This window comes from Silene latifolia, chromosome 11 (assembly GCF_048544455.1).
Source record: "Silene latifolia isolate original U9 population chromosome 11, ASM4854445v1, whole genome shotgun sequence".
Classification (NCBI taxonomy): Eukaryota; Viridiplantae; Streptophyta; class Magnoliopsida; order Caryophyllales; family Caryophyllaceae; genus Silene; species Silene latifolia.
The window spans coordinates 187,659,827-187,687,821 of NC_133536.1; the positions used below are offsets into that span (position 1 = coordinate 187,659,827).

General features: G+C 40.9%; 1 non-coding gene across 1 annotated transcript; it reads left to right on the top strand.

Annotated features, from left to right (window-relative positions):
• The first annotated feature begins 5,088 nt into the window (after window positions 1-5,088).
• Window positions 5,089-5,195, top strand: LOC141615671 (small nucleolar RNA R71). The gene has a single exon (XR_012530079.1). It is a non-coding gene; the product is annotated as a small nucleolar RNA R71 (small nucleolar RNA).
• The last annotated feature ends 22,800 nt before the right edge of the window (window positions 5,196-27,995 follow it).

Genomic DNA, 27,995 nt, shown 5'->3' on the forward strand with positions numbered 1-27,995 from the left:
AGAGCGTAATTTAGATTACCTCCCGTTGCGTATGCATGTACTTCTCCAAACCGAGTTAGACATTATTTCTAATGTCCTAAGGTTGGGTGTAGTTCATGCACACAAGATGCAATGCATGAAACTAAATTTGTCATTTTGGATTTTCAAAAGTAGGAACAATGAAATAGGAACACCTCAATGGGGCCGAGGTGTTAGTCCTCTATGTTGCTAGGACTACTCCAACCATGATCAAGATAAATAAATAAAACAAAGAAAGAAGTAGACAAACCTCAAGAGGGTAGGAGCCTCCAAAGCTTGCTAGTCTTCCATCATATCATCATTATCATCATCTTCCTCAATAGAAGTGGACTCATCACCACTTCCTTCTTCACTTTCTTGTTCACTTTGTTCATCATCCTCTTTTTCTTCTTCTTCTTCTTCTTCTTCTTCTTCTTCTTCTTCTTCTTCTTCTTCTTCTTCTTCTTCTTCTTCTTCTTCTTCTTCTTCTTCACTAGCCTCTTCATCAATGCTATCAACAACCGCATCACCGACAACCTCATCGTCACCCGGAATCTCACCCCTAGATGCACTCGGAAAGAAGACTTCCCTATCCGCCCAAGTAGGCAAAGGACATGAAGGATCAAGTAGTCCTTGCCTATATAAATGAAGGAGGGGTGGATATTGGGCTAAGTAAGCATCTTCCCGATCCTTAAAAGCTTGCTTGTGCATCTCTTGCATAAGAAGAGTCATATAAGCTTTGCTTGCTTCAACACCTTCGAGTTTGAACTCTTGGTACTTGAAAGGATAGGGTGGTGTGACAATGGAAGAGGAGGGCATTTCAACTTCACCCCTTTGTTGTCGGATGATGTATTCGGCTTCTTTTGAGAGGGGAAGGAGGTAGTTGGTCCGATGGACACTCAAACGACAAATCTTATAAGGCAAAGTAAAAGATCTAGCCTCATTGGTGAGCCACCCATACTTGGTGTCAAGAGGGTTATAAGTAACCCACTTTTACTTGTTAATAATAGTATCCATATCAATGAGATGACCCCCCTTTTTCGCCACATACTTGCTATCCTTGTTGAAGTTCGGATCAAAGTACTTAGCTAAAAGAGTGACTAGACCTCCATTCACAATAACGGTGGTGCCTTGCTTCCCACAATCAACATTTAGCCATCTATCGACCAAAATCCTTAGAGAATTGAAAGGTTTGGTGAATTCCCTTCCAATGTTTAAGGCCGACTCAAGAAGAACACAATCGAGCTTGGTAAAGTGGTTGGTGTCTTTTCTTGCAATGATGGTATTCCCTATGACCTTATGCCACACTCTAATGCCTGGATGGTGGACTAATAGAGCGCGACTAGCATGATAGTTCTCAAATTTCCTTCCGGAAATCGCCTCCCAAAGAGGAGCGGGGTCATACTTCCCGGAATTCTTGAAATAACTATGTGAATCACTAAGACCCAATACTTTACCCAATTCCTCAAAGGTGATGCGCCTAATCACATTAGCTAGGCGAAAGTCGATGTTTTCCATAGTCTCTACCTTTGTAACTTTCAAAGAACTCAAGAATTCTAAGGTAAGGGAGGGGTATGTCAATTCTTTTGTTGCAAACAATTTTCCCAACCCCATGGCTTCAAAGAAGGCTTTAGTTTTCTTAAGGACACCTAACTTATCTAAGGCATCTTCACAAATAAACTTGGTGGATAGAAAGGATTTTCTAGCATACTTGGCAAATGTTTCCCTATGGGAGTTAGAGATGAAAATTACCTCCGGATAGTTCGAAAGTTGAGCAATTTCCGGAGTTGTTGAAGTTGTTGCTTCCAAGGGCGGTTGTTGTTGTTTCACTTCCAAGTTTGAACTAGCTATCACCATAGCCAATGAGGCTTTCTTTGCTTGAAGACTCTTTTGTCTTGTTGAAAGTGCCTTTGCCTTAGGTGCCTTTGTTGCTCCTTTTGTTCTTGCCATTGATGATTTAACCAAGAAAAGAGTGAAAATCTTCAATTTCCAAGTATACCCAAATCGATCTTAAGGTGAAAGGCTTTGCCATTATAATTTCAAAAATCGACTCAAAGGTTGAAGATTTTGGTGCTTGGTTTGATTTTTGTTGAAAGAGGAGTGATTAATTTTTGTTAGAAGGATGTTTTGATTTGATTTTGATGAATGTGGTTGAGGAAATCTTTTTTTGGTGATGGAGAGGATGAGGGTTTTGAGTTTTGGGGTTTATAGGTAGTGTTTTGAATGAAGGAATGAAGAAATGAATGGGGGATGGGGTTTATAAAAGACCCAAAAAATTTGAATTGCAGGGGGAAGACGGGCGTCTTTCCTTCGGGACGCCCGGATTATGCCTGTTTTGGCTTCAGAGTTCTCGCCTAAAGACGGGCGTCTTTCAGTAAAGACGCTCGGATTGTTCAACTACGGGACGGGCGTCATTCACTGAAGACGGGCGGATTCCTTTCCAGTGATTTTTCTTGTTTTTCTCAGCCAAAAAGACGGGCGTCTTTTCTTCCAGGACGGGCGGTTTCTTTTGCAGGACGCTCAGATCTGTTAACAGTCCTAAAATTTTAAATTCTCAGCTCAGAAGGACGGGCGTCTTTTGACAAATACGCCCGGGTTGCCTGAAGACGGGCGGATTCCCTATAAAAAGCTCGGATTCTACCCCTTTTACCCGGATTCAGTTCCATCCGTGTACTTGCATATCCCGTGTCATTTTTCATTCTTCAAAATCCCGTGTTCTTCATTGTGGGGGCACTACTAAGGCACGAATAGCCTAGGCAATTGCTATCCCCACACTAAGCTAAAGCACTACACATCCATTAAAATCATTAGTCCCTCCCTCACTTCTCTCAAAAATGATAATTATCTTGATCAAAGTATAAAAATCCAAGAATGACAAAAATGCAATGTAAGAATTAAAATGCGAGTTAGGGAGTTAGAAATATTTACAAATGGTGGTTTAGGGAGGACTCCACCAAACTCTCATCCTTAGTGAGATGTCATGGGGGCATGTCCAAGGTATTGTTGATGTTGCTCAACACCTTGAAGAAGTAAACAAAAGCTTGTTCATTATCATGATAAAGATCTTCAATAGATCTTTGCCCTTGTTGTCGGTCTTGATCGATAACATTACCAATATAAGGATTGAAAATCCCTTCAAACTCATCGTCCCAAAGACCACAAACTTCATCTACTTGATCACTAAAGATCTCTTGAGTTGATAGAGATAACTCTCCCACTTTCTTGTCTTGGCCAATGAGGCCATCCTCTTCATTGCTTGACTTTGGTGAGCTTTTCAAGCTCTCTTTGTTACAATTCACTTGCTCTTTGAATGGAGCATCTTCAATTTTCTTTTTCCATTGAAATTCCGACTTCTTCCTATCATCCTTCCGGCTATAATGATCAATCATAAAACATGGTTCATGCAAATGGGGAGCCATGGTCTTGTCAAGATTGAAAGTTATGCTCTCATCTCCCACTTCTAGAGTGAGCTCTCCATGCTTCACATCAATCACCGCACCCGCGGTGTGTAAGAAAGGTCTTCCTAGGATGATTGGAATGTTGGAATATTCTTCCATGTCAACAATGACAAAGTCCACCGGGATGAAAAATTTCCCAATTCTTACGGGAACATCTTCCCATATCCCTAATGGTGTCTTCGTCGATCTATCGGCCATTTGGAGTGTGATATTGGTTCATTTAAGCTCTCCCATCCCCAACCTTTTACTCACCGAGTATGGCATAACACTCACACTAGCCCCTAGATCACATAAGGCTTTGTTGATCGTGGTGTCGCCAATGGTACACAGTATTGAGAAGCTTCCCGGATCTTTGAGTTTTGGAGGTGAAATCCCTTGAAGTATTGCACTACTCACCTTAGTGAAGGCGATAGTCTCAAGCTTCCGGATCGACTTCTTCTTTGTGAGGATGTCTTTCATGTATTTTGCATAGGCCGGCACGTGATTGATTAATTCTGTGAAAGGAATTGAGACTTCCAAATTCTTCACAATTTCCATAAATTTTCCAAGTTGGTCATCAAATTTGGGCTTGGCTTGACGACTTAGAAAAGGAAGTCTAATCACAATGGGCTCCTTCTCCTTGACATTGTCTTCATTTTTCTTTGAAATTTCTTCTTTTGATGGTTCTCCATCCTTGGAGTTTTGCACAATTTCTTCTTTATCACTAGCTTCCACAATTTCATCCTCAACTTGCTTCTTCGGTGCTTCATACCTTGTACCAATCCTCAAGTGAATGGCACTAACCGTTTCATATCTTGGGGGATTACATTGAGGTGGTAGTTGCCCCTTTTGTCTTTGTGAGCTTGACGATGCTAGTTGGGTCAATTGGGTTTCCAACATTTTGGTGTGAGCTAGGATGTTGTTGATGGTGGTTTCCTTTGTTTGACTATCTTTTTGCATTTGAGTGAAAAACTCTTGTTGATTTTTTTGCATTTGAAGGACCGCTTTTTGAACATCAAAACCTTGGTCATTTTGTTGATTATATGGAGATTGATTTTGGTAACCTTGGTTTTGGTTGTAAAAGGGTCTTTGATTTTGGTTTCTCATGGGAGGTGGGGTGTCTGTTGTTTGAGGGTTTTGAACATTTTGGCTTTTGTATGAGAGATTTGGATGGAATTTGGTGTTTTCATTGTAATAGTTTGAACAAGGGGTACCACTCTTGTATGCTGGAAAAGCATTCACTTGTTCATTTGTTCCCCTACATTCACTTTGGTCATGTCCCAAAGTTCCACAATTCTCACATATCCCATTTGGGATTGATGAAGATGCCGTCATGGCATTAACATGATGCTTTGGTGATTTTGAGGCTTCTTCAAGTCTAGCCATAGCTTTTTCAAATTTCAAATTGATGGTATCAATGTGAGCACTAAGTTGAGCACCCAATTGAGTAATGGAGTCCACTTCATGCTTTTCTCCTCTAGTAGCCTTGCGAGGTCTACTATAATGTGAGTTATGGACTGCAATTTCCACAATTTGGTTCCAAGTTTGATTGTCATCAACTTCGGTGAACATTCCATTTGATCCCATGTTGAGAATGTTCCTTGAATCTTCATAAAGACCGTTCCAAAATTGTTGTACCAAGAACCACTCGCTAAGTCCATTGTGAGGACATGAGCGACAAATTCCTTTGAACCGCTTCCAAGCTTCATACAAATATTCTTCATCTCTTTGCTTAAAGCCGGTGATTTGAGCTCTTAGCATGTTAGTCTTTTCCGGTGGATATAACTTTTTGTAGAAAGCTAGAGCCAACGTTTTCCAAGAATCAATTCCGAGAGTAGCCTTATCAAGGCCTTTCAACCATTGTTTCGCGGTGCCAATTAGAGAAAAAGGAAATAAGACCCATCGAATTTGGTCTTGAGTTACACCGGTTTGAGAAATCGCATCACAATAGTCACAAAAAGTCTCCATATGAGAATGAGGGTCTTCAGTAGGCATCCCCCCAAATTGGCTTCTTTCGACTAATTGGATAAATGCGGATTTGGCAATAAAATTTCCGGTTAGATGTTGTGGTGTGGGAGTACCATTGGGTAGGTTCTCCTCGGTGGGTACGGAATGTGATGAAAAGTTAGGCATTGTGGGTTGATTTTGTGTTGGATTTTGTGTTGGGTTCTCCTCACCTTCTCTTGCAAAAGGGTTGATGAACTCAATAGTATTTGGTTGAATATCTACAACCTCACCAATACCTCTCAAATTTCTCCTAGCAAGTCTTCTATTGGTTGTCAATGTTCTTTCAATTTCACGATCAAAGGATAACAAGTCACCTTGTGACCTTCTAGACATGCAAAATATCAAGCAACTCGAAAACAATTAGAATAAACCTTGAGGAGTTTTACTTCCCCAAGGCAAAGAAAGACACAACTAATAACAATGCAAAAAAATCTAAATCAAGTTAACACCGTCCCCGACAACGGCGCCATTTTTGGTCGGACTATGTGTAATACTACGGATTTTATAAGCTAAGTACTCGACCGAGTAGAGCCTACTCGGCCGAGTAGTACCAAGAGTGTAGTTTGTTTGGGTTCTGCCGAGGAATACTCGGCCGAGTATGGTGAATACTCGACCGAGTATACATTTTACTCGACCGATACTCGGCCGAGTATCCGGTCTGATGGGTTATATTTTTTGCGATTAATTTAGAAAGGATTAGAGTTATTTATAAATGCAAAACAGTTTCCTATTACATTTCATAAAACCTAATCACTCAAACGACGCTCTAATCCTCTCCAAATCTCACCTTGTGTGTGTGTGTGATCATAGCAAGTGCATTCATCCTTTGTTTCTTTCGCCGGTAAGTCTTTATCCCTATGTTGTTGATGATTAATTATAGGGTTTGTCTTTATTCATGAATTGGGGGAAATGGGGTTTTGCAGTTAGTGATTGGAACTATATGATTGTTGTTGTAGGTGACGATGTGGTAATTGTTATGCATTTGTATGGTTTATTGCAGCGTAAGCGGATTGCGAAAAGGTAGGGTTTCCCTACTCAGTTCTTGTGTAATTGATTTGAGATATTTGTTGTAATGTGTATGATTGTTGTCTGCTGATCATCGGAGTGTTAGTGTTGTGGTGACGGTGGTGATATGGTTGTGTTGTGATGGAAGTGGTGTTGTGACAGCTGTGATGCTGTGGTATGTGTGATTGGGGTGGAGTCACTTGCGGGAGTGACTTCACACCCTAGTTCGCCCTCCGTGGAACCCGTCACGGGAGGGGATGTGCACATTAAGGGACAGGGATTGTTAGTCGCTCGTTGATGAGCTGGACTAGGTGGGGATGGGCTGCGGTCACCCACTGGCGGCGAGGATTACCTGTTGCGATGGGTAATCTGGCAGGGCAACACACTTCGGTGTGTAGTCGGTTAATGTGTGAAATCGGGAGACCGGGGATGGAGGATGATCAGCCGGTTACATTATTTGTTTGTCTTATTTGAATTATGCGGTAACTGACCCCGTGTTGTTGTTTTGTAAAACCTGCGGTGATCCATTCGGGGATGGTGAGCAGATATGACAGGTAATGCAGATGTTTAGTTATGGGACAGACATGGGGAGACATCACTTCGAGTCTAGTTTCCGCCGTTACGAGTTTAGTCGTCAATGATTTCAGTTGTATTGAAGTTCTTACACTTTTAGTTTGAGTTGGTTTGAGATAATGTATTCGCTAACTCTTTATACTTTAATAAATGTTGTTTGGAAATTGTAACTTTGATATACTAACCTCGGGAAACCGAGATGGTAACAGCCTTTTATGCTAGGGTAGTCCTTGGTAAGGTACCTTGGTATAAGGGGGTGTTACAAAGTGGTATCAGAGTCGACGATTCCGGCACCTAAAACAAATGAACCCAATGAACTTAGGAAGTCTAAATAAAATGAACCCGGGGAGAGTTTTTTGGAGCTACCGCAAAGACTTGGGAGACGTCCCGAAGTCGCACTTTGGCCTTCACAATCTCAAGCTGGTCACCAGGGGGAATTTGTTGTGAGTCTTTTCGATGTGTGTGTGGTATGTGTAACTTGAATGGTTGAATCATGTGAAAGGAAGTGAGATGTGTGGAAACATGTGTAAGACATGGTGAAACTTGTTGCAACGGATTTGGTATGAAATATGTTGGCATGTTAAGTGTTTATTATGTGGCTTTCAAAAGGGTAGTGGAACATGCGTACATAATCATGATGATGTTAATGTTTGGTTGTTGGTCGTAGCATGTGATTAAGGTCATGCGTCTATGCATATGAATGTCGTGTTTAATTTCCATGTGGATATGATAAAAGTTCAACCATGTACTGGTTTTTAGAAGTATTGGATCGTTATTGTTTGTTTTATGCATGTTTAAGTTGTTTTGTTAAGAAATTTTGATTTGTATACCAACCGATTTTGAAATGGTTGTCTTAAACTGTCCTAAGTCGAGTTCTGGAAATCATATCACTGTGATTCCAAGTTGAGGTGATAAATTATCCTCTTACGATTCTAACGATAGGTCACACGCCCAAAATGACCAAGTAACGAGTGAGATATGACTGTTTTTCACGAAAAAACTGGACGGTCTTTGAATCTGCGCCGATACTCGACCGAGTAGTCCCTACTCGACCGAGTATCTTTTATACTCGACCGAGTATTCCATGTTCGGCCGAGTAATCTCTCTGTGATAATACTGTTTAGCGTCTAGAGTCGTGAACTCGGCCGAGCAGTCTCATACTCGACCGAGTAAGGTCTACTGGGCCGAGTATTCCCAATACTCGACCGAGTAATCCTTCTGCGACAATTGAGTTTGCTTCTGGAGTCGAAAACTCGACCGAGTAATATAGTTACTCGATCGAGTACCTTGTACTCGACCTAATATGTTATGTACTCGACCAAGTACCTCATTGGGCGACCACTTTGAGTCGGTGGCTATGTTCTTACCTTTGTTTTGAGTCGGTGGCTATGCTCTTACTTTTGTTTTGAGCCGGTGGCTATGTTTTTACATTGGTTTGAGTCATAGGGTATATACACATGTATGTTTTGAGTCTTAACGCATTCTTTTATATGTGAGACGTCTTGATACGTAAGTTACCGGAAGTTATGATGTGGAGAATGACGGCTTATGAGGGACATGTGTTAGGTAAGGAAGATATGTGTTAATGTGGTTGTGAAGGATAGTGGAAAAAAAAGGGAAGAATGATGAGCTAATCGAGGTAAAGAGCATGTTTTGTGAGATATGATGAGTGATATAGTCGTGTATTGAGTAGTATAAAAGTAAGTGTATATGGGCAAGGGTGATGTAAGTGTAAAGAAGCATGAGAATGGAAGATTGAGATAAGGGATACGAATAGCGGCATATTTGGATGTGTAAGGATTTGTGGAGGAAGACAGCTAGGATAGAGTTGCTTAAGGATATATGTAATGGGAGGTTGTTGTAAGAAGATAGGAAAGAGAGGTATATAGTGAATTTAAAGGAAGTTATGTCGCGATGTGGATTTGTAGATAGTGGCTGAGTTTGGGAAGTTGGAATATCAAGGGGTGAGCCTAGCGTGTAATTCTTTGGACAAACGGTATGAAGTGAATTTTGGTTTCTAGAGATGCGAAAGGGAGATACGACTAATTGAAGAGTAACTGTTAGTGCGTGGACTTGATGGTGACAAGGGTGAGGGTGAAGCAAGATGAGAGATGATAAATGATAAGAAGAATGATAAGATATTGATATGAATTAATAGAATTAGAGTTGTGGAGCTATGGAAATTAAACAAATGACTAAAGAGTTAGGTAGAAAGAGAAAGGAGATGACTTATTAATTGGCATTATTGAGTAAAAGGAGGGAAAGAGGGATGGAAGTAAGTTGAGAGAACGTTGACCGGAGTTATGGAGCATGAAGGTAGGAAATTATGAAATGTACGATATCCCCACTAGAGGGTGTGAGTTAATGGTTATATAGGAGAGCAGAACGACGTGTTAGCCGTGAGTTTCGAGGTATTAAGGGAATAAGAAGCTTGTGGAGTGTTGCAAGATCTGAGATTTTGGTGGAGAGTAAGGTAGCGATATGATAAAGGATAGAATTGGGAGTAATGTTGAGGTATGTTTTGTTGATGGATTGGATGTTCGTATTTGGGATGATAACCAAAGAGAGAAAACAGATTGTTATATTAATAGGTGATAGTAAGAGAGTAGTCACATGAAGGATGTTGGTGTCATAGTAGTGTCACTAGTGGCTGAGGATGATGTTACTTTAGGGAAGTTAGTTGTTCTAATGAGGTTGATTTTGTGGAGGTGGTTATTATGTTTGGTTGTGAGGAAGTATAAGATGTGGATATACGAGGTGTTATTTGGACGTTGGTGCGATGTTATGGCTAGATTTGCCGGAGGGGTGATAATTGTGTGTAAGAGAAGATATGTTAGGAAGGGCACCTGAGTTAAGTCCGGATAAGAGATATTCATTGTCAAGTGGTAACTTACGTGATCAGGATTGACTAGTTGAATGTGATTATGGGTCTAAGATGTATATAAATGTTTGTGTGAGGTTGTGACCTCACGAGAAGCGGTATGGTGTGATAGTTATAATGTTGTTATCTGAATGTTTTGTAATATATGTTGGATACGGTAACTTAATGGAATGATGAGCAAAAGTGATAGTTTGGGTGGTCTGGCAAGACTGGTTATACTTGCATGTGTATTCATGATATATGTTTATTCCAAGAAAAAGTATGGATGGTATGCATGAGATTCTTGTCTATTTATTCCGTATGATATATGGTGTTGTGATCTGGTAAAGTAGTCTTGAGTAAGTTTTTCTTGTCCGAGATGTTATATTGAGTCAGTGTTTATGGGATTGTGTATGTTGTGATGTCTATCGGTGTGGTTGTGGTGCCTCGGGTGGTGATCCGGGCACGGTACTTAGTGTTGTGATGCGGGTATTTTCGCACTACGGTGCGACTGTTGGTGGCGGTGTTGCGATGCCGTCACCGGTTGTGGTGGAGTAGGTGAGATGATTATGATATGAGTTTTCGAAATTGCATACCAGTTAAACATAGATTGTTGTTTTGTTTGCTGCTGTTCCTTGTGAGTTTTGGTTGAACATGTAGACTGTTGTTTTGTTTGTTGATGTTTCTTACCAGTTTCAGGTTGGGAATGAGAGTAGAGTATGATATGAAAGAGAGTTGTATACGTTTTCGTTGTTGTCATGGTATAGTGATATTCTGATAATGGGACACAGTTGTGAGAAGTTGTTACAGTAATTTTGATCTTCTTTTAAGATGAGGCATCGATAGTCATAGTCATGGCAAGTGATTCGTGGAATATGTGTTGTAATGATCTGAAAGCGGCAGGTAGTTCATAATCTTTTGTTGAGATAGTGAGTGCAGAATATTGAAAATTGGTGTCATGTTAAGTTATGTATGAGTTTTGCGGTAATGAAAGAAAAGAACTTGAGGATCTAGTGTGAGTGTACGTAACAAGTGTGGAGTGTGAGTTATGCTTTTGGTGATATGAGTTTTATATAGTTTATATAGAGAGGTGTGTCATGTTGTAGTAATGTGGAAGAGTTGAAGTTTTGGGTTAAGTTAAAGATTTTGAGGTATAGGTTAGGGGGTGTGACGAGTGAATTGAAGGATGAGAGTTGTTTAAGTAAGAGAGTCTAAGATATATGCATGGCGACTGTTCGGATAATAAGTGGTTATTTTTGACATGCGGTGATGGGGATAATGAGAAAATATAGCTAGGATTTCGTATTAGTGAGTTACGAGGACGTAACATTTATCTTAAGAGGAGTAGGATGCGATAAAAGAGATTTTTATGGTTGTGCATATGGTAGTATAATTGGAAGTAGAGTGTTGGTGTAGCATAAAGGACGGATATTTGTTTTGATTTTATTAAAGGTCAAGACCGTGATTGTAGTAGTTCGATGTTTAGGAATGAGAGAATATTTCAATAATGTTGACAGTTGAATGATGATGATTATGAGTCCGATAGTTTTGACAGTTGGAAGATGATGTTTATGTGTTTGAGTAAACTTCGAGGACGAAGTTCGTTTTAAGGATGGTAGAATGTAATATTCCGTTTTGATGGTTGATCTTCTTTTGTGGATTGAGTGCTATTGAGTGTTATGGAAGTGAGACAAGGTTGACAACATTATATTGTGGTTATTTGGTAATGTTATTGAGTTTGTATTGGGAGCCTATGCTATAGTTGAGACGATATCATGAGCCATGTTGTGGAAGGAAGAGTGGTCTGTGGAGTTAGTGTTAAGTGTCCATGTTTTATAGGTTGGGTTGGAACTTCAGGGACGAAGTTCTTTTTAAGGGGGGGAGACTGTAATACTACGGATTTTATAAGCTAAGTACTCGACCGAGTAGAGCCTACTCGGCCGAGTATGCTGAATACTCGACCGAGTAGAGGATACTCGGCCGAGTATACATTTTACTCGACCGAGTATCCGGTCTGACGGGTTATATTTTCCGCGATTGATTTAGAAAGGATTAGAGTTATTTATAAACGCAAAACAGTTTCCAATTACATTTCATAAAACCTAATCACTCAAACGACACTCTAATCCTCTCCAAATATCCCCTTATGTGTGTGTGTGTGATCATACCAAGTGCATTCATCCTTTGTTTCATTCGCCGGTAAGTCTTTATCCCTATGTTGTTGATGATTAATTATATGGTTTGTGTTTATTCATGAATTGGGGGAAATGGGGTTTTGCAGTTAGTGATTGGAACTATATGATTGTTGTTGTAGGTGACGATGTGGTAATTGTTATGCATTTGTATGGTTGATTGCAGCGTAAGCGGATTGCGAAAAGGTAGGGTTTTCCTACTCAGTTCTTGTGTAATTGATTTGAGATATTTGTTGTATTGTGTATGATTGTTGTCTGCTGATCATCGGAGTGTTATTGTTGTGGTGACGGTGGTGATGTGGTTGGGTTGTGACGGAAGTGGTGTTGTGACAACTGTGATGCTGTGGTATGTGTGATTGTGGTGGAGTCACTTACGGGAGTGGCTTCACACCCTAGTTCGCCCTCCGTGGAACCCGACACGGGAGGGGATGTGCATATTAAGGGACAGGGATTGTTAGTCGCTCGTTGATGAGCTGGACTAGGTGGGGATGGGCTGCGGTCACCCACTGGCGGCGAGGATTACCTGTTGCGATGGGTAATCTGGCAGGGCAACATACTTCGGTGTGTAGTCGGTTAATGTGTGAAATCGGGAGACTGGGGATGGAGGATGATCAGCCGGTTACATTATTTGTTTGTCTTATTTGAATTATGCGGTAACTGACCCCGTGTTGTTGTTTTGTAAAACCTGCGGTGATCCATTCGGGGATGGTGAGCAGATATGACAGGTAATACAGATGTTTAGTTATGGGACAGACATGGGGAGACATCACTTCGAGTCTAGTTTCCGCCGTTACGAGTTTAGTCGTCAATGATTTCAGTTGTATTGAAGTTCTTACTCTTTTAGTTTGAGTTGGTTTGAGATAATGTATTCGCTAACTCTTTATACTTTAATAAATGTTGTTTGGAAATTATAACTTTGATATACTAACCTCGGGAAACCGAGATGGTAACAGCCTTTTATGCTAGGGTAGTCCTTGGTAAGGTACCTTGGTATAAGGGGGTGTTACACTATGTCTTTTCGGTAACTTGTCGTTAGGAGCACCTAGACCAAAACACAATTTATAAATTCACCAACAACTCTACAATTAGTAAAGAGGCAAGTAAAGGTCGGATCCCAAGGGACGGGAATTGAGATGAGATTTCTATTGCAACTAGTGGTATCTTAGGGGTGTCACACTTGGGGTTGATGTAGAAGAACACTAAACTAAATAGCAATGAAAGTAAACAAGCAAGATGAATTAAAAGGGATGTAAACAATTGATGAAAAACACTAGGGTGTCATGGGGACATAGGGGATTCATGGGAATTGATCATACAAACATGTTCTCAAATTATAAGCAAGCAATTATTGTTGTGATGGATTGAGTTGGTTTATATCTTACAATCCTAGGAATGTTTGGGTCCCGGAGTCTGTGGACAGCGGGGGGCCCACGGGGGCCCTTGGGAGAGAAGAGAAACAAGCGTTTGCATTTTTGTTGGAGTCGCCACCAATTTTTATGGGAAATTGGAACCGTTCGAATACCTCGCATCATGTCAAGACACAAAGTAAAGACATGAACACTAAGCAATCGTTACCCTTAGAATTCTATGTCTAGAATGACTCTCGTGGATGCCAATGAACACGGGTGTTCACGGAGATCTGTCGTAAGGGGTGAAGGTACGTAATAGGAAGCTCTTTTGATCGAACACCTAATTCCGCTCGCCTCGATAGCGGCCTCTACTAATGATTAGGGAAGTTATTCGTACTCGATATATCGTCGATTGTATGGATGCAATGCAACATCCAAGTTTTAATCCTAACATGTGAGAATTAGGCTACGTCGGTGAACAATTAATTTAGCATACAATTAAGGTCAAAGTAGGATTTAATGCTCAATTACATGTGAGTACATTCAAATGATACAAGAAATAAGGATAAATACAATAAAATAAAATTACGATAAAAGAATTACAATAATTACATTGGATTAGGCGATTTATGTCGAAAATACCTTTAAAACGGATGTTTTGAGAAAAAAGAATAAAAGAACGAAATTACGAACAGATCAGAAGGTGATAATACGATTAATAGTTAATTATACGTGAGCTAATTAAACTAGGTCAAGGCAACCACGGAGTTCAGGGACAGAATTCAACCCGGAACAGGCGCATCAGAGCTGTGTCCTTTGGATAGGCGCAACAGACGCTGCGTCTGTTCCTGACCTGAATTCTGGCTGTGAAGCCGGAATTGCGTGTTGTTAATACTCATTGGTGAATTTGACGATGGATTAATTTATTTACTCGGATGGAAGTGATTAGTAGGTTAATTACATACGATTAATGGGTCATGAAAATGATAAAACATGGATGAGACGGATGCAAACGAATTATTTACATGATTAATGATTGATTAGTGACATGGGTGAATGAAATAAACTAGATATGACAAATTAATGACAAATTAATGACGAACATGCGATGAATATGACAAAAGACAGGTTAAAATATATCAAAGACGAATTCCAGAAACTCAATATTGAACAAATCGAACTTCTACAACCCGGATTGAGTTTAATGACGAAAACCCGCAAATATGAGATTATAAGGGATTTAAGTCGGATTTAATGACCAATTAAACGTGTTAATGATGAATAAATAATATACATGTGTTTATTAGACTATCATGACGAAGAATTAAAGAAAACAAACGAAACAAATAAAACAAGACGAATTACAGAGGACGAAGGAAGAAGAAAGGAAGCAGGAACTGCGGCAGCCTCACGAAGAGGCGCAACAGGAACTACGCTCTTTCGAAGAGGCGCAACAGTTGCTGCGTCCTTACTCGACGGTTAGTCTTCTGGAAATCCGTAAAAAGAGGTTTTAAAGCACGGTTTAGAAATCGGTTTTACGAGGTATTTTCGACATAAACCTTACAATTGTGATACAATAATTAAAATACAATAAATAAAGGAGAGATTTATACACCCCAGACTTACATGTTGACGAAACGAGAAGGACTAAGATATCGATTAGTGATACTCGACGCGAATGCAAAGAAAGTGCCCTCGTAAGAGGAAAACGATTAGATTAATTAAGTTGATTGATGTGTAGTTGGTCAAGTTGGTCGGTCAGGCAAACGAGGCTGGTGTGGGGTAATATCCGTATAAAACCCTTAAATTTTAGGACTATAACGTAAATTTAACATGCGATTTATGGTCATAAACGAAAAACAATAGAGAAACGATAAAGAACAAGAATCAACCTCGGGTCCTTTGAAATGCGGCCTAAGAACAGAAATCAAAGTAGATTTCCTCCTAATCGTTGCACCCAAGACCGTCTGAGACTATGCCCCTTATGCTAGAAATACTCTCTAATTGACTTGCAATATTGAGAGAGTTGTTGTGAATTTTCTTGATGTGAGATCTAGGTTTTTCAGAGAAGGATGCTCTCAAAAACCTAATTTTTCTTTCAAAATGAATTAGGTCACAAAAGGAGAGAAAGCTCTCCTTTTGTTCTCCTTGGTTCGGCCAAACCGAGAGCCTCATGGGGAAGTGGGCTTTCACTTCCTCTTTATTTTAACTCGTGGTCCGACTCGAAAATGCTAAATGTATATGACGCGATTTTATTATAAATCGTCATCGGTTATCGGTTATTAAAATATCGTCTAGTAACATGAATTAGTCGATATAATAATACATGTCCGATAATGACAATATTGTATAATTAATTTATTCAATATACATTAATCAAATATAATCGTTTATATTTAATTTACGAATTAACTGCTTAATTCGCCTTAGCCATTATTATTTAATCCGTATTAAATAAAATATCTCAACATCGCGTTTGACTAATTATTAGTCAATAACTCCGACTAACTGCTTAGTCATATTAGGCATCAACATGACTGTATTTTCATACCGTCACATCTCTCAAACGTATCCTATAGGTGTGACTTTTAGGGACCAGTTGATCACCGCCATCTGTATGACAATAACGTCAAACTTATCTAGCAAGCCAACCGTTATTGATAAACGTGGACCAACTGATAATAATACAAAAGTATACCCTTTGATCCTTTTAGAGATTTAAATGTTATTGCACTAACTGTAGAGGACACCAGACCCAACAAGCTCCCACTTGTCCGTACAAGTGTATGTGTAATAACGTTATCCGCACTAACTGGAGGACACAGCTCCAACAAACTCCCACTTGTCCGTACAAGTGTATGTGCGATAACCGATTCTCATATTCATTTAAAATTTCTCCCACTCAATGTAAAACAATTTGCAGATCCGGATCCGCAAAGGTCGTATTTTACAATCGATCTGTATCAAGAGTGGTTTCCCCGACTAGAGAGTAACTCAACTGATAAAACAAATTCGTATTCGAGCATGGCCATGCATTTCAGTTACAGCTCCTCGAGTGGCCCTGACAAATATCGAGTACCTGATAAAGGCTGAATATTTCCTTCAACTCGACTCCTTCCGACCTAAGCACAGCATGAAATGACCCATAAAAAATCTACTTGGCCCCCTGTTACGGATGACCGTGAGAAAGAAACCAAAGTCACCCAAAATATGCCTTAGTCTCAAGAGACAGTCGATAGTCAAAAGAATCGACTCTTAGGATCACCATGGAGGTCCTATCCACGACCTGACACCGAATGTTATAAAACATTTAGGACTCCACGTCGATGTCACAATTGTGTCCTACGAGATATCCGTATAACTCGCCTCTGTGATTGGTCAGTCAACCTTTTGACTTATGGCTCGTTGAACCCACCATCAACCAACGTCACAAAATAATTGCCAGAGTTATCAGCTCACGTGGGCAATTAAGGACCAAAAATATAATGTTTGTTCAGTTCACTTTGTGGTGTTCAAAATTGTCGTACAAATCCACATGAAAAACAAAATATATAAATATCAAAACGATGATGTCGTATAGAGTACAAAAGAGAATGAATCTAATCCATAAAAGAGTACTACAACTCAGGAACACGTTTAATTCCCATGGAATTAACATGCCCTTCATGCTTATCTTGTCGTAATGGTTTTGTGAGAGGATCTGCTATATTATCATCTGTATCAATCTTTTCTATCACTACTTCCTTTTGCTCCACGTAATCTCGGATTAGATGAGCTTTCCGTTGTACATGTCTAGACTTGTTGCTAGACTTAGGCTCCTTAGCTTGGAAGATGGCACCTCTATTGTCGCAATAGATGGTGATCGGGTCATTCGAACTAGGCACTACGGATAGTCCTTGTAAGAATTGACGCATCCATATCGCTTCCTTTGCAGCGTCAGACGCGGCATAGTACTCGGACTCGATCGTAGAATCTGCTTTGTAACACTTTGTTTGGAACTCTTCCAGTGATGCAGCGCCATTAAGAGTAAAAACGAATCCAGACTGAGATTTTGAGTCATCTCGATCCGTTTGGAAGCTAGCATCTGCGTAACCGGTTGCGCATAGCTTTTGATCGCCTCCATAAGTCAATGCCCAATCTTTAGTCCTCCGTAGGTACTTAAGAATGTTCTTGACAGCCATCCAATGTGATTCACCTGGATGTTGTTGGAATCGACTTGTCATACTCAATGCATATGCCACGTCCGGACGTGTGCATATCATGGCATACATGATTGATCCTATAGCCGAGGCATAAGGAATCCGTGTCATGCGCTCTTTCTCTTCCGGTGTCTCTGGTGCTTGAGACTTGCTCAAATGCACCCCTGGAGCTATAGGAAGAAACCCCTTTTTGGAGTTAGTCATGCTGAATCTCTCTAGTATCTTGTCTATATAAGACTCCTGACTGAGAGATAACATCCGACGTGATCTATCTCGATAGATACGGATGCCTAAAATTGTTTGTGCCTCACCCAGATCTTTCATCTGGAAATGGTTCTTCAACCATACTTTTACCGAAGTTAAGAGAGGTATGTCATTCCCAATCAGGAGTATGTCATCGACATACAATATTAGGAAGACAATCTTGCTCCCACTCGACTTGATATATAGACATGGTTCCTCGACCGATCGAGTAAATCCATTTTCTTTTATCACTAGGTCGAAACGATGATTCCAACTCCTAGAAGGTTGCTTAAGTCCATAAATGGAACGCTTAAGCTTGCACACTTTCTTAGGATGTTCAGGATCGATGAAACCTTCGGGTTGTACCATGTACAACTCTTCCTCCAAAAAACCGTTTAAGAAGGCGGTTTTCACATCCATCTGCCAAATTTCATAGTCATGAAAAGCGGCAATCGCTAAGATAATCCGAATGGAACGCAACATGACTACGGGTGCAAAAATTTCATCGTAGTGCAAACCTGACACTTGGGTGAAACCTTTAGAAACTAGTCGTGCTTTATAGATATCTTGTTGACCTTCCACAGAATGCTTTATCTTGTAAAGCCATTTGCATTGAAGGGGACGAACCTTAGCAGGTAAGTCAACAAGGTCCCATACGTTGTTCTCATACATGGAGTCCATCTCGGATTGCATGGCCTCAAGCCATAGCTTTGAGTCAGAACTAGTCATGGCACCTTTATAGGTTGCGGGTTCACTACTCGTTAAGAGTAGAATGTCATCTATGTCATGTTCCTCGACCATACCAATGTATCTGTCCGGAATAATAGAGACTCTTCCCGACCTCCTCGGTTCCTCAGGAATATTAACCGCAGCCGGGATTGAAGAAATTGGTTCCTCCAATGGTTGCTCGGTATTTGGTTCTGGAATCTCCGACAGTTCGAAGGTTCTATCACTCTTTGCATTCTCGAGAAATTCCTTCTCTAAGAATGTCGCACTAGCCGCAACAAATACACGTTGTTCGGTTGGCGAATAAAAGTAATGACCAAGTGTTCCTTTAGGATAACCTATAAAGTATGTCTTGACCGATCGCGGGCCGAGCTTATCCTCTTGTCTCCACTTGACATAAGCCTCGCAGCCCCAAACCCGTATAAAGGATAAGTTAGGGACCGTTCCCTTCCATAGTTCATATAGAGTCTTGTTAACAGCTTTAGACGGACTTCGGTTAAGTATTAGAGCAGCTGACAGAAGAGCATAACCCAACAATGAGTCAGGCAACACGGTGTGACTCATCATGGATCGAACCATATCAAGTAGTGTTCGATTTCTCCGTTCGGACACACCATTCAACTGAGGTGTTCCAGGTGGAGTTAACTGCAAGGCAATCCCACAGTCTTTGAGGTGTTGATCAAACTCGTGAGAAAGATACTCGCCACCACGGTCTGAGCGCAGTGTTTTAATCTTTCTACCCAGTAGGTTCTGTACCCGATTCTGGTATTCCTTGAATTTCTCAAAGGATTCACTTTTGTGCTTCATCAAGTAGACATAGTCATATCTACTTAAATCATCCGTGAAAGTGATGAAATACCTATAGCCTTCTCGTGCGGTGATTGACATAGGTCCACACACATTCGTATGTATGAGTCCTAATAGGTCAGCAGCGCGCATTCCAACACCTTTGAAGGAAATTCGAGTCATCTTACCAATGAGACATGATTCACACGTGCCAAATGATTGAAAATCAAAGGCCGAGATAGCTCCATTCTTTATGAGCTATTTTACGCGTTTCTCATTAATGTGTCCCATACGGCAGTGCCATAGATACGTTTGATCTTTGTCACCAACCTTTAACTTCTTATTCATTACGTGTAATATTTCGATGGTCTGATCTAAAACATAAATTCCATTCATGGAGACTGCCTTGCCATAAATCATATCGTGTAATGAGAAAATGCAAGTATTATTCTCTATTACCAATGAAAAACCAAGTTTGTCAAGTGCAGAAACTGAATCAATGTTTTTAGAAAGACTGGTACATAATAGCGATTATATAAAAATAACTCAAATTCGCTAGGAAGCTGGATCACGTATGTTCCCCTCGAGACGGCAGCTACTCGTGCTCCATTCCCGACACGCAGGTCCACCTCACCCTTTACGAGGGGTTCGATGTTTCGGAGCCCCTACACATGATTACACAGATGAGAACCACAACCAGTATCTAGTACCCAAGTTCCGTAACTTGCGTGGTTAATCTCAATCATATGAATAAAAGTAGGAGAGGAAGAAGACATACCAACAGGTTTAACGCGACCTGCTTTTATGTCCTCATGGTAAACAGGACATGTACGCCTCCAATGCCCAGTCTTGTGGCAGTGATGGCATTCCATGTTTTCGGTCTTGCTCTTTGTCGCACCTGATGAGTTGCTTGACTCACCAGGCCCACTCTTACCTGATCCCGACTTCTTAAACTTCGGTTTACCTACCGCTAGGTCTGCCTGAGCTTTGCCCTTACCCTTGCACTTGTTTGACACAACGAGAACATCCTGTTTCAAGCTCCCACTAAACTTCATATCCTTCTCGGTCTGTACGAGAAGGGAGTGTAGTTCATGAGGACTTTTCTTCAAATCATTCATATAGTAATTCGCTCTAAAGAGCGCAAAACCATCGTGGAATGAATGAAGCATGCGGTCAATCACGATGTTCTCGCTGATTTTACAATCAAGCGTCTCCAGTCTCTCGACATTCTCAATCATGTTGAGAATGTGTGGGCTAACCGGTTGGCCCTTCTGGAGTCTCGCATCAAAGAAGCGAGTGGTATGCTCATAGGTCACGATTCTCGGTGCTTTCGAGAATTCCTTAGTGAGCGTGGTGAAAATCTTGTTCGCACCTTGGGCTATGAAGCGTTTCTGCAAATTGGATTCCATTGCAAAAATGAGTACGTTTTTAAGCGCACCCGCTTCCATGACGAAATCGTTATACTTGGCGATCTCGTTAGCTCCAGCCGTGGGGCCTGGGTTTGACGGGATGGGCTCTGTCAGATATTTGAGCTTCCTGTCGGCGGCGGGCAGCATTCCGTAATGCCGCCTCCCGATCCGCGAAGTTTGATCCATCATTCTTGATCGAGTAGACCGATTCATCCGATTCATGAAGATCCGGCCGGACTCACGGTCCAATGTGGCACTTGGCATTGGGTCGTCAAGCACGGCCACCATTTTGTTATTAGCAGTTTAAGTGATCGTGATCTACACTGAAAAAGAAAGGAAAAACAAAACGAAATAAGCAACTCATCGAGGTGATTTAAGTCTATTTAAAATTCATTTTAATCGTGTAGACTCATTGCACTTGCATAATTGATCTCCCTCAAGAATAATACAAGTGATCCCAAGACTCAATTTCCGTAAATTGATAAGTCAACTGTTTAGCTAGTTCTATCGTTAGAACTCTTGGTCGATAGATTTCCGTAAATCCTATCTATAGTCCACCATAATCACAGGATCGTACGAGTGACCATAGTGTTGAGATAAAATAGGTCAATCAGTTCCAACTTACCCGACGTAGAAGGGGTCATATTATGCCTACAGACGAAGAAGGGATTTATTGGAGTTTGACCTATAAAGACTATTCTCAATTTTTGGTTATACGAGGAAGATCCCATCAACTTAGTTTTAATTCATTTTAAGTGAACGAAAAACTAGCAACTGCGTGAATGAATTAATTTAGGTGATGGCTTAATTAAAAACATGTGATATCTGTATATAAAAGAAAACTAACGCGTGACCTCTATATGAGTCAGTTTTCATGCAATTATTAGGTGGTTTGGTTTTAGGCGGAAAATGATGTAAACTATCGTTACGATAAATAAATAAAAGAATGCAAAACGTAAATAAAAATTCCTAGTGTGGCCTATCCTAGTAAAAAGAACATAATACAAGATTGGAATCCACCGTTGGACCCGAGAAGCTTGTCTTGATGCTCCATCTTTGTCCATGCAGCGGGAGTGAGCATCTGATCTCTATCTTTGGTCTTCTCAAAATTACAATTAGAATTTACAAAAATAAACCTATTTACATTCTAACTAAAAACTGTAATTACAAGGAAAAAATCAAAATGGAGATACGAGATCTCAAAATACAACTAAGACCGTGTTCCATCATTACGGTAACACGTTCTACTAAGGCCACACTAAGTTACAACTATTTGTAAAAATTAAATACGTAATTAAAACATTCAAGGCATTCAAAATAACGATAAATAGAAATGCATCAACTAAAATAAAATTTATTCGTGACATAATTCCGTAATTATGTTAAATTTATCCAAACCACCTTTAATGATTAAAATTATGTGACAAAACCGCTTTAATCAACTTAATTTTAATCCATGATAATCCGTTACTTTAAATCGCTTTAAAATAACTAAATGGTACGTGAGTGAACCGTTTCACTATCAAGCGAATGCATAAAATCCGCATTATGCAATATGTTAAGGCCGAAAAAAAAATGAAACAATTTTTTTTTTTTTTTTTATTATTAGCTGCTGATTGCCGAGAGCTCAAAAGAGCAAAAAAAAAAAATTTTCAGCAGCTCAAAACCGTGAGCCTCAACAAACCAAAACAAAATCGATTTGTTAAAAACCAATTGCAATTTAACCTAATCCGTATAGAATTGAAAGTACAATTGATAATACTTCAACATATTGCTATGATTATCGTTTAAAATAACAATATGCAAAGAACAAATTGAAAACAAAACATCGTCTGATCAGCATAAAGCCGTGTGGCACGATTACCAATGCAAAGAATGTCACGGTTTGCCCAAAAAAAAAAAAACAAAACAGCCGAGACAAAAAAAATTTTGCCGCACGGAATTTTATGCAAAAAAAAAATATCGATTCAATTCGTTTAATGAAAATCTCAATGAAAAATTTACGTGGCCTCGCTCTGATACCAATTGTGGGGTAATATCCGTATAAAACCCTTAAATTTTAGGACTATAACGTAAATTTAACATGCGATTTATGGTCATAAACGAAAAACAATAGAGAAACGATAAAGAACAAGAATCAACCTCGGGTCCTTTGAAATGCGGCCTAAGAACATAAATCAAAGTAGATTTCCTCCTAATCGTTGCACCCAAGACCGTCTGAGACTATGCCCCTTATGCTAGAAATACTCTCTAATTGACTTGCAATATTGAGAGAGTTGTTGTGAATTTTCTTGATGTGCGATCTAGGTTTTTCAGAGAAGAATGCTCTCAAAAACCTAATTTTTCTTTCAAAATGAATTAGGTCACAAAAGGAGAGAAAGCTCTCCTTTTGTTCTCCTTGGTTCGGCCAAACCGAGAGCCTCATGGGGAAGTGGGCTTTCAATTCCTCTTTATTTTAACTCGTGGTCCGACTCGAAAATGTTAAATGTATATGACGCGATTTTATTATAAATCGTCATCGGTTATCGGTTATTAAAATATCGTCTAGTAACATGAATTAGTCGATATAATAATACATGTCCGATAATGACAATATTGTATAATTAATTTATTCAATATACATTAATCAAATATAATCGTTTATATTTAATTTACGAATTAACTGCTTAATTCGCCTTAGCCATTATTATTTAATCCATATTAAATAAAATATCTCAACATCGCATTTGACTAATTATTAGTCAATAACTCCGACTAACTGCTTGGTCATATTAGGCATCAACATGACTGTATTTTCATACCGTCACATCTCTCAAACGTTTCCTATAGGTGTGACTTTTAGGGACCAGTTGATCACCGCCATCTGTATGACAATAACGTCAAACTTATCTAGCAAGCCAACCGTTATTGATAAACGTGGACCAACTGATAATAATACAAAAGTATACCCTTTGATCCTTTTAGAGATTTAAATGTTATTGCACTAACTGTAGAGGACACCAGCCCTAACAGCTGGTACTCAGAAGGATCCGAGCTTACGTGGTTGAAAGATCAAGCACGTAGACGCCAAAAAGTAAGAACAAAAGTCTAGAATGCAAAGGGAGAAGAGAAGGGCGGACACTCGCGTGAGGAATATGAGGAGCGAAGGCTCCTATTTATACTAATCACATGGAGGAAATAGGGTTCCGGAGACTCTTTGGAAGTGAATCTCGGAAAGATATGAAAAAGATACGAAAATTACGCAGAAAAGGACCTGGGAAAAGGCGCAGCAAGCACTGCGTCTTTTGGAAGAGGCGCAGCACCTGCTGCGTCTGTTCCCAATTGGTTTCCTCCTGCGGAAGAAAGATTTCCGTGTTTGAGTTATGGAAGGACGGAATAATTTGGTTTTCCTTAATACTTTATATGAATATTACGGGAAATTGTTTGCCAAAAGATAAAGATTGTGAAATATTTATAAAATATGGAATAGAAATATCCGGAACATTCCAGAACATTCCGACTCGGGATTGAACGATCATCAGAAAATGGAGACGGTTTTAGACTCGGACTCCAAATGTACTCTAATTACTGTCAAAACGACCGTATCGGCACGTAGATGACAACTAAGAGGTAGATATTAATATTTGAGCAATCACTTGACGATAAACTTATGAATTGTCACAAATCGATCCGCGTACCAAACATGCGGCCCAATCATCACCGGGTGGTTTGCGAGAGGTGCAGAAATGAGGTATCTACAGAGCCCCCACTTTGACTGAGGCTTGGACAAGGCGAAAGTCAAAGTATAGCCATCAGGTCAATCGAAGATTACAACCTGACGACTATGGCGACGCGAGGCGGCTCAAGGGGTCTGACCCAAGGACCTATCGTCGGGAACATTTTAGAGTCTGTCGACTATCGGGGAGGGTCGTTTAAAGTCCATTAGACTACGTAAGGAGGCTCGCCAGCCATAAGAAGAGACCATACCTGAAACTTTTTGAGAGACGCTTTCGGAGGTGCATGGGAGCTAAGGAGCGAAGATCGGGTGTGAAGGTTAAAATAAAGTGAGTAGCAGGACACAGACGGGAACTGCTGAGAGAAGACTGCTTGGGTAGCCTTCGAGAAGTAATTACGAGTAGCAGGACACAGGCGGGAACTGCTGAGGAGAAATCTGCTTGGGTAGATGTTAATCTCCATATCGTGAGAGGGAAAGTATATCCGCTTACTCTCGTGAAGGTGTGTCGAAACACCTGTGAAGGAATAAATGCTTGTTGTGACGAGCAAAGGTCTTGGAAGCAATAAATGACGTGCAACAGTCTGCTAGTGGCTTGAAAAATGCAGGCCGGAACGAAAGATAATCGTCAAAAGGACCAAAAGGATAAAATAGCATCAAGGAAGAGGCGCACCAACGATGGGCCCCCAAATAACGAACTCATAACGAATTTTTGAAAATTCGTATGGAGGGAACACAAGGAAGAGGCGCAGCAAGAGCTGCGTCTCTTGGAAGAGGCGCAACGCCTGCTGCGTCTGTTCCCCAAAGTGTCTATTCTGCGTAAAAACGCGATAATCAGAAGGTTCATTTCATTATTTCGAAACACAATTCCTTCAATTTCTCTCTCAAATCTTCACCATTTCCGCCAAGGTTTGATCCAAAAGCTCGCATTAATCATAACTAATCGAGGTATGTGTCTCATTCTTGCATTAATCTTCTGTATTTGTCGAATTTTGTATCGAAAAATTTGGGTTCATGACCCAATTGATCGAAAATTTTGGGCTTTTCCCCCAAATGCATTTGCCTTGTCAAATTGACATTAGAAATGGATAATTGGTAGTATAAGGAACACAACCATGTATTTGTTTCAAATTTTCGTTGAGTTTTGAGCATTTGAGTGAAATTTGAGACGGTTTCACAACTGAACCGTAAATGGCTTCGCAAATAGTCTTAGGATTGCCCATTTGCGATGAAACTTGATATTTGGGACCCTTGGATGATGGGTAAACTTTCTATCATCTCGGAATTTTGGTTTGTGATAGCTTTTTCAGGACACTTTCTAAGGCATAATCGCCATTATAACGAAATGCTGCCGAAATTTCGACTCGAACCCGGAACTAGGCTTCAAATTAGGCTTGACTTGACCCATATTACCACATGAGTGATCGGGTTGGTGAGAATATGGCCAAAGACGGCGAGAAAAGAGCGGTGTCAGGGCTTCCAAAGGCTCGAAAATCCCTTAACCAAGGCTTGTAGTCATGCGACGCGGCCTAAATTTGCTTTAATGTCACAGGTGATGTGGCTTCTACTTCTGGGAGAGCTCCTATGAAGATAGACACTGCTGCTGTCGAGAAGGCTCTAGAGCAGGCCTTCACCGCCGCGGTGATGGCTGCTGGAGACGAGGTCCGCGAAGAGGAGGCTGCTGAGGAGAAGGAGGCCCCGAGACGGGCCAACGTTGGACGAGGAGGTCGTCAGCTGAGAGGAGCTCCTGCGTGGGCTGAGACTTGGGAGAGTAGCCACCTGCTGTGGGATGCCGAGAGTCACCTGTCGTACAGGACGGTGAAGAGTTTGGTAAATAGGTATTAACTACTCACCACTCATCTTATCTCGTTTCATTTGCTCATATCTTTTCCAATTTTCATTCAAAACTAAAGATAGCTTTTTTTTCAAATCACAATAGGAGGCCGGGAACATCAGGTCGTTCTCGGGCTACACGACAGCGATGGAGTGCTACGAGCGGCTGTCGGCAGAGGAGCGCGCCATGATCGAGCGCGGAGCGTTTGGTTCTTTGGTGCAGGCCTGGAGGGATATCGCGAAGAGGAAGCTGCGGGATAACCTTAGCCTGGTCCGCGCTTTCTTGGACCGATTCTGGGATACGACTTCCACGTTTCACATGCCTTTTGGTGAGGTGGGAGTCACTCTGGAGGACTACGGCATGATTTCTGGTCTGCCGTGTGGGACCGAGGAGGTGGAGTGGCCAGAGACTGCCATGAGGGCGGACTCGGCCGAGGCGAGGTGGCTGATCGGCTGGAACTTGTCGCCGAAGGCCGTCACAGTGCCGGGCTTGGTGCCCAGCTCCTACGTTCGAGACTACTTTGTGGGAAAGATCCCGGCGCTGGTGACGATTGATGGGAGGGAGACGGCTCCTCCTCCTGTCAACCGAGCGAGAGGGCTCGTTTGTGGCTCTGGTGGTTTCTGTCTTCGATTTACCTCGGAGACAAGGGAGAGAGGCTGTCGACGAAGCTTATTCCCTTCCTTTTTGACCTGAGCTCCCTAGGGCGTTGGGACTGGGTCACTGCTGGCTTTGCGGTCCTCATTCGCTTCATGAGGGCCATGGTTCGTCCGGAGTTGATGGAGAAGGGGACTTCTCCTGGTGCTGTCGGACCTGGACTACTGCTGGAGGTATGAACCTTCATTGAGGCTTGAAATGAATTCCTTTCTTTATCAAATCACGAATGATCGTTATTGACTATCTTGTTTCACAGGCGTGGGTGTACTCCTACTTCTCGGGCCACGCGCCCAAGAGGACGGAGCCGCTGGAGAAGGCCTATCCCGTTGTGAGGGATTGGGTGATGTGTAGGACGCGGAGCAAGCGTTCCTCTCACGGCGTTTACCAGCGGGACGTGAACGCTCTTCAGCTGGACAGCGTAAGCGTCTCACTTATATTCACTTCTTCATTGTTTTTAATCGATCATAGGAATGATCCTTGTTCGTCTTATCACAGTGGGTGCCTAGACCTTGGGCGAAGTACGCCGGAGCGCCTCCTTTTGTGGCTGAGGTCCTTCGTGTGGCAAATAATCTGTATACTTTCCTTAATTTAGAAGGATTATAACGATTTAACAAAGATGATCTAAGGTCATAAAATAAAATACATAAACAAAAGTAAAAGATTCAGAAATAACCTTCGGTCCTAGCAAATATGGCCTAAGAACAATATCAAAATTGATATTCGCCTATTAGTTGCACCCAAAACGATCTGAGATATGCCCTTCGATTATGCTAGAATCGATCTAAAATTTTCTGTAAAATTTAGTTATTTTTGTGTTCTTGTGATGAGAGAGAGGAGGCAATGTCAAGAAAAAGCATTAGGGTAGAAATAATTCTCTACCTTTCTTTTTATACAGACCGAAACTTGGAGTCAATTAGGAAAAGAAAAACTTTCCCTAATTTCGGCCAAGTGAACCGAAATAAGGAGTATTTTTCTCCTAATTTGGTCTTTCCAAAAATATATAAAGTGTGTT